This window comes from Moschus berezovskii, chromosome 16, assembly GCF_049115385.1.
Source record: "Moschus berezovskii isolate FMDL1 chromosome 16, NW_MosBer_1.0, whole genome shotgun sequence".
In the NCBI taxonomy this organism is placed as follows: Eukaryota; Metazoa; Chordata; class Mammalia; order Artiodactyla; family Moschidae; genus Moschus; species Moschus berezovskii.
In genome coordinates, this window is record NC_142475.1 from 58,264,995 (window position 1) to 58,280,147 (window position 15,153).

Consider the following 15,153-nt stretch of genomic DNA (forward strand, 5'->3'; position numbering starts at 1 on the left):
TAACTTTCTAAGAAGGTAGATTTCATGATAAGCACTCTTACCATATACACAAAAATCAGAACACAAGGAAATTTTGGAGGTAATGGATGTATTTGTATGTTTATCACATTGATTGTAGTGGTACTATCAAGTTGTTGTTCAGTCACTAAGTCGTGTCAGACTCTTTATGACCCCCTGGGTATATGCATATGTCCAAAGTCATCAAATTGTATTCACTAAACACATGCAGGTATTTTGGATTTTTGTTGTTGTTGTCGTTTTGGTATATAAGTTATACTGTTGTTGTTTAGTTGCTAAGTTGTGTCCAACTCTTTTGCAACCCCGTGGACTATAGTCCCCCAGGCTCCTCCATCCATAGGATTTCCCAGGCAAGAATACTGGAGTGGGTTGCCATTTCCTTCCCCAGGGAGACTTCCTGACCCAGGGATTGAACCCATATTTCCTGCTTTGGCAAGGAGATTCTTTACCATGAGCCACTAGGGAAACTTAATTTTTTTGATTCACTTTTCTTATTTTCTGTGATGGTAATTCACTCACTGCTATAAATATTCAGTTTGGTGAAAAAAATATTTTTACACCTGTGGATGGGTATTTGGATTGTTTCCAGCTTTTTATTGGTGGGTATTTGGACGGCTTCCAGATTTTTGCTATTATGAGCAGTGCTTTCATGAGCACAATTGTACGTGTCTTCTCGTGTATATGTGCAGGAATTCCTCTGGGGTCTCCGTGATGCCTCTGATGTCACCCCAGGGTATTTCTGGTCTCCATAGCGTATTTATGCATCAATTTATAAGATATGCCAGAGACCTTCTAGCTGCTCATCCAACTCATTTCCTTTGGTTACACAAGAAGCCTCCACTTCCAGCCTCTCCTGCAGACAGGATGGGGTTATATAGCCGGGATTTGGCTACCGTAATGCAGGTGGAAGTGATTTAACCACTAGGGTGTGGGAACTCCCTCGCTAAGGAAAATGTGCTGTGTTTTGCCAGGTGTGTTCTGTGTAGTGATCTCCCTTGGGAGCCTTGCAGGGCGTGGCAAAATGTCTTGGCGGGACAGGCATGTTCCTGGCTACTCTGAATAAAATATCACTCAGGAACAGCCCTATGCACTTCAGCTGGTAACAACAGTCTAAAGTCAGATGCCTGAAGGTTCAGCTCCATGCTCTGTCCCTTGCTAGGCATGGTCTCCCGTCCCAGCTCTGCTTTTTCTAATTCTATAAGTTTGGGTGTGTTGCTGTGTTGCTCTTTTTTCGTATCTGCAAAATAAGCATCAACATACCTAACTGGCTGATATCATCATTGTTGCTAATGTTCTACAACAGAGATAATGTGTAAGAAAACCCTCTATAAACCCCAAAGTGCTATACTCCAGTGTAGAAGAATAGGGTTTCATATTGGGTTTTAGATTTAGAAATGATTAGAGGTATTATGATTTAAGTCAAGCTTTTTTTTGGTGCTGGAAAAAAGAATATAGAAAACTGTTACAGTCGGTTCAAAAGGCCAGATGAGCTGATATTTTTTAATAGTGTCTGTTCACCACCGGTGTTTTAGTATTAGGCGGGAAAGCAGGACAAAATCAGTTTAAGTTTGGTTATTTCTGAAGTAATTAACAAAGTGAAGTTGCTCAGTCATGTCTGACTCTTTGTGACCCCATGGACTTCCAGGTAAGAATATGGGAGTAGGTTGCATTTCCTTCTCCAAATTAACAAAAGGAGTCATTTATAAAAGTTGTATTTTCTCTGAGAGTTACCTTTTGTCACTTTATATAATTACCTAAAACTTTTCACAAACATTAACATCTGTACAAACATAGAGGTTTACATTTCATACAGATAAAGATAGGGCTGTAATAAAACAACTTAAGGGTTTTTTTTTTTTTTTTTAATCTTTTTACACTAAATGGTAGGAAAAAAACCAAAGAAAATCTGTATGAGTGATAGGAGGTCTCTGTCATGGTTCTTCTTTCTGGGAACTTTGCTTTTCTCTCCTTAGTTAGAAAAGAAGTTACTTCTTTAGGTCTTGGGGGTCAAAGAATCTGGGTACTTACTCTATCTTTGTCACTAAGAATGCAACTGCAAATCAGTATCTAAATAAGCAGTGTAATTATTTCCAAGTCATTTGCCTTGTGACTTATCTTTAAACTTGTCATGGGGACTTCCCTGGTGGTTCAATGACTAATACTTTGAGCTACCAATGCAGGGGGCCCAAGTTCGATCCCTGGTCAGGGAACTAGATCCCACATACCACAACTCAGAGTTTGTATGCCGAAACTAAACAGATTCCACCTGCTGCAACTAAGGACTCTGCTTGCCAATAAATAAATAACTGAAAAAAAAAATCTAATACCACCCCTCCCCCAAAACGAAAACCTTGTCACATTCTCAAGGGGAGAATCCAATGTCTGATTTTGTATTTCCTTTCCCAGGGAATGAGAGTTAGCATCACTATCAGTAATAATAATCACCTTCTGCATCAATTACCTACTCTTACCTAACAAATCCCCTCAAAATTTAGTGACTTTAGATGATGTCACTTAGTCATATCTGACTATTTGCAACCCCATAGACTGTAGCCCGCCAGGCTCCTCTGTCTATGGGATTCTCCAGGCAAGAATACTGGAGTGGGTTGCCATTCCCTTCTCCAGGGGATCTTCCCAACCCAGAGATCAAACCTGGGTCTCCTGCGTTGCAGGCAGATTCTTTACTGTCTGAACCATCAGGGAAGACTTACACAATAATAAGTGTTAATTCTATCTTATAGCTTCTGTGAGTCAGTGATTTGGAAGCAACTTAGCTGGATCGTGCTGGCTTAGGGGCTTGCATGAGGTTGCAGTGAAGATGTGGTTGGGGACATAGTTTAGAGATTTGACTGGGTCTAGCCTGGAAGACCCCTTTCTAACGGGGTCACTCACGTGGCTGGCACAGTGGCTTTTGGTAAGAGGTCTCCTTTCTGCACGATGTTGATCTTTTCGTAGAGTTGCTCATGACAGGAGGCTGCTTTCTCGTAGAGTAGGTGATCCAAGAGGGCAATGTCCTTCATGTTCCAATTGTGGAAGTCACATTGGCTCATTCCAACAATATCGTTACACAGGACAGCCCTGTTGAATGAGGGAAAAGTCTAGAAAATGTGCTTTGGGGACCATTTTGGAGGCTGTCAAGCGCATCATCATACATTTCTGAGTGAAGAAATGACATCGGAAATGAGGAGTTCACAGATGTTTAAGAAAGGTGCTCTCCAGATAGATTTTCTTAGAGGGAGAGGTTATATTTGTAGACATGCTTTCTTCATTCCTGACATACCATTCTTTCTTTTTTAGTTGGAAGGAGGCAACAATAATTTCTATATAAACTTAATGTCAATTAACACGGTAATTACAAGACAGTAGCTAATCTCACATGATAATTGATGGTAATTGCTTCCTGCTTTAATTGGTATATAAACAAAGCTATGCAATAGGAATCCAAACATCCCCTTGAAAGGAAAAAAAAAAAGAAAATCAAAGAAGAAAATTTGTCAAAGTCATTTGTAAGCTGATAAGGAGCTAACAAATCCAGCCTACGTGTCTGCAAGTCATCAACGCAGCTGCTGGCGATGCCTGGCACTTCCTTGGAGCTGGCAAGCATCATGGTACAAATGAGAGTGCCAATTTAGCTGGCATGAGTTTCAGGATGCTGCAGAGATGTGTGTCGATGCCCAGCTGTCCATGGCAGTTTTGCCAGTACGCTGAAGTACGTAAAGGTTGCCAATGCGAGAGACCAAAGCAGCCTTCTCAGTGAAAGATGGGGCAGTGTCCCTCCTCCATTGCCACCTGTGCCTTCCAGAAAGACGGATGCAAAGCAAAATGAGGAGGGGATGAAGGCTAGGGCTGTTTTTGAGATGAAACACACTGGAAATCTGCATATTATAGTCTCTGAAAGCAGGGGAAGCACAAGTAGGGAAGTACTGAATTCAGGTAAACAAGTTAGCCTACATTTGTTTGAGAAGGAAAAGGGCCAACGTAGGAGGCAGTGAAGCTTCCAGAAGCTCAGCTGCATCCCCCTGGAAATATAGGAGAATGGCAGATGGGAATTAATATCTGTGCCCAAATGCAGAGGAAATAACAGAAGATATAGAAGAATGTTATCTGAAACTAAGAACTTCGAAAAGTGGAGGTGGGACAAGGTCTTGGAGGCAGGTGACAGATACGTGTGTTCTCTGTGCCCTTGGGGACCTGGAGCTTAGTGACATCAACCGTGGTCTCTGTTCAGAGATGCACTGAAGGTGATTCCGCACAGGGAGCAAACAGGGGACCCAGAGGGGGAAATGCCCTAAAAGTTGGGATCTCAGATCTAGGCAAGTGCAGTCAGAAAGCAGAGTCAACCACCACGGGGATGGGGATCCCAAGGGCCGCTCACGGGAGATTGTGAAGGAGGGTTTACAGCAGTAAGTTGGAGTGCTTACTGAATTCTAAAGAGGGGTGCCAGACACTTCAGCCTCAGAGAGGAAACAGAAATGAGATTTTTGAAGGTGCAGGAAGGGGAGGAAAGGCACTTGGAGTAAGATTTGACGATGCCACCGAGGAAATTTGTTGTTGCTGTCGTTGGTTAGTCGCCAAGTCGTGTCCGACTCTTTTGCGACCCCATGGACCGTAGCCCGCCAGGCCCATGGGATTTCCCAGGCAAGACAACTGGAGCAGCTTGCTATTCCCTTCTCCAGAGGATCTTCCTGACCCAGGGTTTGAACCTGCATCTCCTGCTTGGCAGGCAGATTCCTTACCACTGAGCCACCTGGGAGTCCCTTGTGAAATCTGAGACTTTGCTAAAGCAGTGGTCTCTTGTGTGCTACTCTCTGGAAGCTGAGAGATTCAGTCTAGGTGGACCCCTCCCTGGCACGGCAAATGATGGCATCAGTTCCATTCAGTGGCTCAGTCGTGTCCGACTCTTTGTGGCCCCATGGACTGCAACTCCGGGCGCTTGCTCAAACCCATGTCGGTAAAGTCGTGTAACATGGTTCTATATTCACGCTTGCCTGGCAATCACTCCAACTGGGTTTAATTTTACTCATCGTGATTCCTGGACAATCATCGTTAGAACTGAGCTGTGACTTGGCTTGAAGGGCCCTGGGCTTTTCTCTTCTTTCTTTCGAGTATACCTGCAAAGTAAAAACATTCCATTGGGGTTCCTTGGGTAAAGTGAATTGGGCAGGAAAGGTCTGCATTTGGAAGGAGGGCAACTTCAATTCAGAGGAGTATCATTCAGCTTGAGTTCACACAGCTTAGCCTGCCCTCCTTCCTAATTTCACTGTGATTTCCATCTGTCTGTCTCCATGTGACCATATGTCAGATGGCTTGAACTTGAGGGGTATTATTTTTTGACATCATCAAACAACTACAGACTAGGCTGGAATCCTGGTTCCTCTGTGATCTTGGAAGTGCTGAGAAATCCATGTGGTCTCTCTGATCTTTGGTTTCCTGCCCCTAAGTGGGGGTCAAAATTAACTCTTTACAGTACTGTTGTGAGAATTAGGTGAAATAATGGCTGTAAAACACTTTATACAACACCTGGCACACGAAAGGATGCAATACATTATATCTTAAAAAAATTTTTTTGTGTGTGTACGGAATAATTTGTTACTTTACAAAATTTTGTTGCTTTCTGTCAAACCTCAGCATGAATCAGCCACAGGTATACATATCTCCCCTCCCTTTTGAACCTCCCTCCCATCTCCCTCCCCATCCTACCCCTCTAGGTTGATACAGAGCTCCTGTTTGAGTTTCCTGAGCCATACAGCGAATTCCCTTAGCTCTCTATTTTGCATATGGTGATGTGAGTTTCCATGTGACTCTCTCCATACGTCTCACCCTCTCCTCCCCTCTCCCCACATCCATATGTCTATTCTCTCTGTTTCTCCATTGCTGCGCTGTAAATAAATTCTTCAGTACCATTACATCTTTTGTTATTAGACACCTTTTTTTTTCAGGGTGAGCTTATGTGTGTGTTGCATATATATATGTGCGGGGAAATAATTAGCTTTTACCTTTTGGTTATTCATGGTGACATCTAATGATCAGTACCTGTGTTATCTGCGAGTACCAGATTTTAAAAATTCAATGGAGGTAGTGACAACGGACTCAGAAAAATGGGTGAGCTGGGAAAGGGTTTCCAATATTTTAAGAAGCATTTAATCTAGGCAGGTTTTCAACTAAACCTCATCCAGCCCAATAAAAACAAGTCCACTCATACAAATGGTCCCTACAAGCCTACTTTAAAAAAAAAAATTATTCAGGTATATTTGATCTTGCATTCTGCAACCTTGCTGAACTCACATATTAGTCCCAAGAGATCGTATATAGATCCCCTCAGATGGTCATATTATAACGGCAATTATGCCATCAGCAAACAGAGACAATTCTTTAGCGAGCTGTATGCCTTTCATCTCCTTTTATTATCTTACTGCGTCAGCTAAGAATTTTAGCATTCCATTGAACAGTGTGGTCAGAGTGGGTGTTTTACCCTGTTCCCAGGCTCAGGAAGAAAGCGTTCAGTCTTTCATTGTGAAGTATTTGTATTTTTTGTAATTTTTGTAGACATCCTTTATCGAATTGAATAGCTTTCTTTCCACACTTAGTTTTTGAGAGTTATTTTTTTTTGAATATCATGAAGTGGGTGTTAAATTATGTAAAAGCTGATGGGATTTAAATTACTAACATCTTGCTAAATATATTTGTATCTATCTTCATAAAGGATATTGGTCTGTGGTTTTCTATTATAATGCTGTCTTTATCTGGTTTTGGTATGAATATGAGTGTAATACCTGTTTCATAGAATGAGCTCTCCTATTCTTATGGAAGGGACTGTGTAGAATTGCTAATTCTTCTTGCAACATTTGGTGAAAACTTCTAGTGAAACTATCTGGACTTGGAGACGTCTTTTCAAGAGTTTTAAATTATTAAGTTACTTTCCTTAATAGTTAAAGTACTGTTCAAATGATCTATTTCATATTGGGTAAGATTTGTTAGTTTGTACTTTTTGAGGACTTGTCCTATGTCATCTCTGTTTGGAAACTGATCTGTGTATTAACAGAATGCATGGTGGTGGTGGTTTAGTTGCTTAGTCATGCATGACTCTGCGACTCCTGTGGACTGTATCTGCCAGGCTCCTCTGTGCTTGGGATTTCCCAGCCAAGAATACTGGAGTAGGTAGTTATTCCCTTCTTCAGTGGATTTTCCCAACCCAGGGGTTGAATGTAGGCCCTGCATTGCAGGCAAACTCTTCATATACTGAGCCACCTGGGAAGCCCCAGTAGAACGCAGAGTATTCTTTTATTATCCTTTTGTTATCTGCCAGGTCTGTGGGAACATTCTTGTTTTATTCTTGATGTTAGTAACATGCTTCTTGTCTCTTTTTCCCCTTTGTCAGTATTGCTAGAGGTTTGTCAATAGGACTGATCATATTAAAAGAAACCAGCTTCTTGTTTCATTGATTTTCTTATTATTTTTCTATTTTAAATTTCATTAATTTCTTCACTTTGTTATTTTCTTCCTTCTGCTTAGTTTATTTTGTTCTTTTTTTCCCTAGTATTTTGGGGTGAAGATTTAGGTTATTCATTTGTAATTATATAGATCACTTAAACACTTAGTACTATAAATTTCTCAACACTGCTCTGAGACACATGTGGACACACACACACACACATATATATTTATTTTTATTAAAATTTTTTTTAAAACTTTTTATTTGTATTGGGTATAGCTGATTAACAAAAACTACTGTGATAGTTTCTGGTGAACAGTGAAGGGATACACTTGTATCCGTTCTGCTCCAAATGCTCCCCTCCGGTCCAGGCTGCCGCATAACACTGACCAGAGTGCCCAGAGGCGCATGTATTTTTGTATTTAGTGTTTTCGTTCTCATTCGGTTCAGTGCATTGCTTCATTGCTCTTTCACTCACAGATTGTTTAGAAGTGGATTGTTTAAAAGCATCTGAGGGTTTTCTTTTATTGATTTCTAGTTCGATTCTATTTTTGTCAGAGAACATAGTTTTCATGATTTCAGCTCTTTTACATTTACTGCGGTTTGTTTATGACCCACAGTATCCTCTGTCTTGGTGTATGTGCTGTAGGTACAAACAGAGAGTGTGTGTTCTGCGCGTATTAGAGGGAAAGTTCTGTGCATGTTGATTGTATCCTGTTGGTTGATGACATTGTTGGCCTCTGTATCTTTGGTAATTTTTTTTCTTTTTCTTTTGGCCATGACGTGTGGGATCTTAGTTTCCTGACCAGAGATCAAACCTGTGCTCCAAGCCCAATTGTTTATAGGTCTCTTTAGAATGTGGGGTAATTCGGGCTTCCTTGTTCTCAGCTCTAAGCTTTAAATCTTATAAAAATAAGAAAAGTTTTATTCAGCATCCCACTATAGAGAAAAGATTAGGTATTATAATCAAATGCAATCATGTCCCCAAATATTTAATTTAGATAGTGAATGTTGTGGACATCGAAATGGGGGAACCATCCATGAGGGTTGGGTGTCTCTCCCCAGTGCCTTTGGGTCTCTGTCCCCAAAAGATGAGATGACTGAACTAGGAGAAAGCTGAGTGATACACATATTAAGTAGGTTATATTCTAGTGCTACAGAGTTTTGGCTAAGGCTCCACAGCAGAGGACAGTCAGAAAAGTAGTAGCTAACATTTACAATTATGGGGGAGACATTTCTCTTAAGGCTGTATATTTACCCATTTAATCATTGTGGAACTGGGGTTAATACTATGATCATGGTCCTTATTTTGCCGATGAGGAAACTAGGGGATTGGGAGGTAAAGTAAACTGGCCAAGGTCTCATGTGTGGCAAGTGTCTCATGCAGTCTAAGGACCCATTTCACCATGAGATGCAGGCCCAGATCCAATGACCATCACCCTTTGTGGAGAAAAGATTGGAGAACCATTGAGGAGGCATCTTTGAAGGTAGTTTGAACAGTGGAGGACTTGGCAATTATTCCTTTCCACTAAAAGAGAAGGGGAGTGGGCCTCCCTGCAACCAAAACCAGTTACAATGAATACTTAGCAATTTGGAGTGGTCTGCAATGGCATGGATTGTCTTGTTGCTTGGTGCACTTACAGGCTTGCCCTTGTTACCAAAAGGTGGGGTCTGGCTGCTCGCCGCTCACAAGCCAGGTTGGTGGAAAGGAAAAGTTTGCTTTATTTCAGATGCTGGCAACTGTGGAGGGACGGGGAGGGTAGACATCAGTCCAAAGGCCAACTGCCTCCACTGACGGATGCTGCTTGTTTCACCCTGTGGTGTGAGCTGAAGATGTTAAAAACTCTCAAAGTCGTCCCACAAGGAAAAGCTTGGAATGTTTGCCCAGATCGGACACTTAACAACCAAGAGGGCCTCACATACTCAAGCTAAATGAAAGACGCTGTTGCTTCTTCCTCTTCTCTTTCATTCTTGTTAGACACTGGAGGAGCCCAGAAGAACAGATGAAGTTGAGGAAGAGTTGGAGCAGGTGGGGGGTGGGTAGGACCAACCATGCCTCTTACCCTTGCTTCCCAGCCTCCTCCTCTCCACTTGGCCAGAGCCTAGGAAGAGCTTTAAAAGAATGCTGATTAAAGGGGTGATGTAATAAGTTTAGGTTTTTCTGATCTCTAAAAATAGAAGTCATTAGAGCCGAAAATAACTAAAAGGCTGGGCTTGAGGTGCTGTAAAGGGACGATGGGGGAACTCCAGAGGAACTGGGGGAGGCAGTGCTAAAACCGTAAACAAACAAATGAAACCTCTTTACTGTACTCATCGAATGCACCCCGCTCAATAAGCTAGCGAGCTGTTCAGGCGGCCTGCGTCGCCGGGCCTCTGTTTTCTCGTTATCAGGACGAGGCGGTCATAGCTCGTGGTCTCTATGCTTCCCCTTCAATTCAAATTTTAGAAAAAAAATAGAAATCAGTTCAGAGGAGCCCCAACATCTGCCTGTGAGGTTTAAGCTATTCATCTTTAGGGGGATGTGCTTGCCTTTAAGATTTAAATACAATTATCAGGGGCCCCATAGAATGTACTATGGCTTCTGAGATTTCCATGGTTTCAGACATACAGGGCGTTGCATAGTCATGCCCACCGCTCTCATTTCCAGGTTCCCCAGGACTGCGGATGGCCCCATTGGCACACTTGTGTCCTGGAGTGGAAACCCTCTTTCGGCACCATTTTTCCATGTTGAATTCTGAGCGTGAGTCTCTCTCTCTAATTTCCCCAGTGCACCACTTTCAAGACACTGCCAGTGACGACAGACTTTTAGAAAGGCTTTGAGGATACAGACTGTCGTTGAGGGGCACAGAGCAGTAACAGCATCATATTGGATGGTGGGACTCATTGCCCTCCAGTGCCTAGCAGCATTTTTCTCCTTGACCCCTTCCTGGGGCCGTGCCGCTCGGGCCTCTAAGTCTACCGCCCTCCACTGCTCTCTTGCTTTCCCTCCTGCTTCCCTGAGAACCCCCTTCATCTCTCTTCATTTCTCAGTTCCCCATGCTCAGAACTCCTTCTCACGGGGATCTAGAGCAAGCCCTCTCTGTCTCCTTTGGTTTATTCCTTCTCATTTGGGCTCAGCCTAGGGTGCTTCACTTTCTCTATCAGAACATCAGGATGTTTTCACGAACGATTGCACCTTCTCCTCTGTAGATGAATTAGGCCGCCCTCTTGGGTGTGAGATGCCTCTGTGGTCAGTGTCTGTCTTAGCCAGCTTTCCCCTTTCTTTGGCCCTCGCATGCTGCACAAGCCTGATAAAGCATAATACTAATGGCCACACTATCTTCAGAGCCAAGAATTCCATAAGTGGAGTCACTTAGAGGCCCTGATGTCTTGAAAATTGACTTTGCCAGGAGAAGACAGTTGGCTGCACAACTTGAAACAGCACAGATGGCATCCTTTTTCCTGAGATCTGAGTTATTTTAAACTAGAGTGCCCACAGTGGAGGTGGCTACCCACTTCTCATTAACCTTGGCTCACTCATAGCACAGCATTGCTTTCATAGCACATGCTCATTTTGAAGTACCTTCCCGTGTCTTCTCTTGCTTACTTCTCACCGCAGTGCTCAAGGGGCATCGCATCGTTCACAACCATCTTTTGTATAAAACAACCGAGACATACACCAAAGATCTGGCGTTTGGAAGCTTGGATTTCCAGTCTTCAAATGCCACTCCACTTCTGAGATAAAACATGCAAACATATATCTTTGATACACAGGGTAAGGTGGGGAGGACATGGCTGTATAGGACGTTAGGCGATCTACAAAAATCTTTGCAGAAGGGAGCCCATAGGTAAGGGCCTTGAGAGAGAGGTAGACAGCATGTCAATGATCTCAGATAGGAACAAATGTTACAAACAATCTGGGAGACCCATTCTGTGGCAGAGTGTCTGTAAAACATCCTTATATTGTCTGTTGAAATGTTGCAGGATAGAGGAACACTCCTTCCTAAGAGTAACAAGTTCCAGGATAGGGGAACTCTACTGAGCATCCAACAGATGCCAAGTACTTTCTATACATTTTCTTATTTAACTTTTACAACTACTATTGTTTAAAATATTTATTTATTTGCCTGTGCTGAGTCTTAGCTGCAGCACGGGAATCTTTGGTTGCAGCATGCAAACTCCTAGTTGCGGCCTGTGGGAACTAGTTCCTTGAACCGGGATAGAACCTGGGCTCCCTGCATTGGGAGCATGGAGTCTGATCTTTTGCTGTTCATTAGCTAAATCGTGTCCAACTCTTTGTGACCCCATGGACTGCATCATGCCAGGCTCCTCTGACCTCCACTCTCTCCCAGAGTTTGCTCAGATTCACGTCCACTGAGTTGGTGATGCTGTCTAACCATCTCATCCTCTGCCACCCCCTTCTCCTTTTGCCTTCAGTCTTTCTCAGCATCAGGCTCTTAGCCATTAGGAAAGTCCCTAACCTGTACAATTATTAATGGCATTCTACAGGCAAGGAATTAGAGAATGAGAGCTTATATGATTTTTAAAAGTGAAATCTCTATCATTAATTATAGTAGCAAATATTTACTGAACATGTAATATGTTCCAGACACTTTACCTCTTTATTACACCAGGATTGTGTAAGGGAGGAGCCATTACTGTCAGAGTTTGAGAGAACCATGAAGCTTACAAAACAGTGAGGTAGAAGGAAGTATGGACCAACTAAAAAAGAAATGGCAGCGATGTAATATAACGGAGAAATTAGATCAGCTAAAATATTAATGGAAGCTGAATGACAGAACAAGATGCAGGCGAATGGTAACACTGGCCCTTGCCTGCAGGTTGGTCCTTAGAAAAGCCTACTCCATGGATATTTGGGGTCTGCAGAGCGGACACATGGATGCCGGAGTTCCTTCACTTATACAGACAAGTGTTAGTCGCTCAGTCATATCCCACTCTTTGTGGCCCCATGGAATGTAGCCCGCCAGGCTCCTCTGTCCATGGGATTTTCCAGGCAAGAATACTGGAGTGGATTGCCATGTCCTTTTCTAGGAGTTCTTCCCGACCCAAGGATTGAACCTGGGTTTCCCACATGGCAGGCAGATTCTTTACTGTATGAGCTACCAAGGAATCCCCTATCCAGACAAAGTGAGAACCAAAAAGAGATGGAAACACTTATGCTTAGGATTTTTGACAAGTTAGGGTCAATCTTTTCTCCCCTGGAAACCACCGGCAAAGAAAAAGGTTTTTCTACATCCCTCCCACATATGCGCCCCCTCTCCCCATTTTATTGATTAGGGAAAAAAGAAGTGAAATAAGTTGCTCAAGGTCACAACATTTCCATGGCACAGCCAGGGAGTCTGACTTTGGAGCCAGCTCTTAAGGACACGAGGCTGATTCTATAAAGCTCATATCCAGACCTGTCTGGCCCTGGATCCTTGTACCACAGCATATTCCCTGTCCTGGGGGTTAAGACCAGAAGTACATTAGCTGTTAAACCTTCAAAAGGATCCTGGATGGAGGGGGCAGTGTTGGGGGGGCAAGAGGGAGCCAGAGGGAGGGGACACACGTACACATTCAACCGATTCACTTTGCTACTGTTGCTGTGGCTGCTTAGTTGCTCAGTCGTGGTTGACCCTTTGGGACCCTGTGGACAGTAGCCCACCAGACTCCTCTGTCCATGGGCTTTTTCAGGCAAGGATGCTGGACTGGGTTGCCTTTTCCTCTCCAGGGGACCTTGCCGACTGAAGGAATGAACTCACATGTCCTGCACTGGCAGGCGGATTCTTTACCACTGGAAAGCCCAGTTCACTTTACTATGTGCCGTGTTTAGTTGCTCAGTCATGTCCAGCTCTTTGCTACCCCTTGGACTGTAGCCTGCCAGATTCCTCTGTCCATGGGATTCTCTAAGCAAGAATACTGCAATGGGTTGCCATGCCCTCAGGGCATCTTCCCAACCCAGGAACCGAACCCAGGTCTCTCACATTGCAAGCCAATTCTTTACCATCTGAGTCACCTATTGTAAAGAAACTATATCCCAACTGAAAAAAAAAAAAAGATCCTGGTATAACTCTGTCCGGGGAACTGGATACAGCTTTCTCTCCCCTGCTTAACTTGTGTCTTCCCCTCTTTGAGAATGCATTTGGGCTCCAGCTTCCAGCAAGGATCCAAGCCCTCTGCTGACGTCACTGCCACATCTTCACCTGCTCTCTCCATCTCAGCTGCTCAGGGCTCTCCAGATGCATGCCGTTCTTCCAGGTACCACCAATAGCTCATGTCAGTCCCAACTCCAGACAGCACCCCGAGAGCACCGAGTGGAAGATTTGATTCCTGTTTAATCTGATGATACTTTCCGTATCTGGATGTTGTATAATGATGGTGATTTATTAAGTGTTAATGATGTGAATATTTTGAGAAATCAGCTCATTAAGGCAGCAGCTCTGTGTTCCTCTTGTACCATCATTTTTCTCCGTGCCGGGAGGGTTTTTCAACATGTTAACAGATGCAATTCTTCAGAGTTCCTGCTGTGCTGAGACCCTTCCTAGTTGCTGCAAGGAGATCTTGTCCATTTGCTGCCTCAGGGAAAGGAATGGCTTGTGGGGAATAGCCAAAAGGCATTGAGACATTTGATGTGTCTGATCCTGAGGCTTTGAAAGAGCCCTCAGAATCTAGGCAGGCTATGAAAGGGAGCAGGGAAAGAGTAAGTGCTTGTCTCCTTGAAAACAAGTGACTCTTGGCTGTATAAAATATATAGAAATACAGGCATAGCTGTTGCCCTCCCTGCACAGTGGCAAGAAGAGTGATGCAGAAATAACCTTCTTTGCCAGGTGAGGTTTAGGGGTTCAGGTGGCTTTTTGCAGGTGTACTTGTGGGTGATGACGACCCAGCAGACAAGGTGTGGGTTCAGTGCTGATTTAAGCAGACAGTGTCTGTGAGTTCCTTGAATCCTCTGCTCAGCTGCATGTGCAGGGCTGTATATATTCCTTTGTCTTCAAAGGGGCCCTGGTGTGTCTGAGAAAGAAGGTCCAGGCCTTAGAGACTTTGATGCTGGAGAAAAAAGTGGGGTCCTTCGGGAGCCACAGTGGGGACCAGGGAAGACCAGGGATCTCCCTGAAGAGACCAACACGGACACGTGGCCAGGACAATACCACCCACCATCTCAAAAAATCTGGGGTAATGTAGCACAATCTTCACCTCTAAACGTTACATAAAATCTCAGGGAAATAGATGGGAAAAAGTCCTGAAATGGCTGAGATTATGTTTCTGATACTGTACAGAGTTTGAAATAATTAGGTTAAGTTGAAGATAAAAATTTCTTAAAATTTATTTATGATAAAAGAAAACAGAGCAGTGGTTTATCGGAGGGGTGGAAGTTGGCTGGGAAAGTGTTCAAAGAACTTTTAGGGGGTGATTGACATATTTTATGTCTTGAGAAAGCTGTGCATTACATGGATGTCTGTTGATCAAAACTTATCAAACTGTACACAATGAAATGAGTATTTCATTGGCTGTAAATTACATTCCTGTGAAAAGCTGCTGCTGCTAAGTTACTTCAGTCGTGTCCAACTCTGTGTGACCCCATAGACGGCAGCCCACCAGGCTCCCCCATCCCTGGGATTCTCCAGGCAAGAACACTGGAGTGGGTTGCCATTTCCTTCTCCAATGCATGAAAGTGAAAAGTGAAAGTGAAGTCGCTCAGGCGTGTCCGACCCTTAGCAACCCCA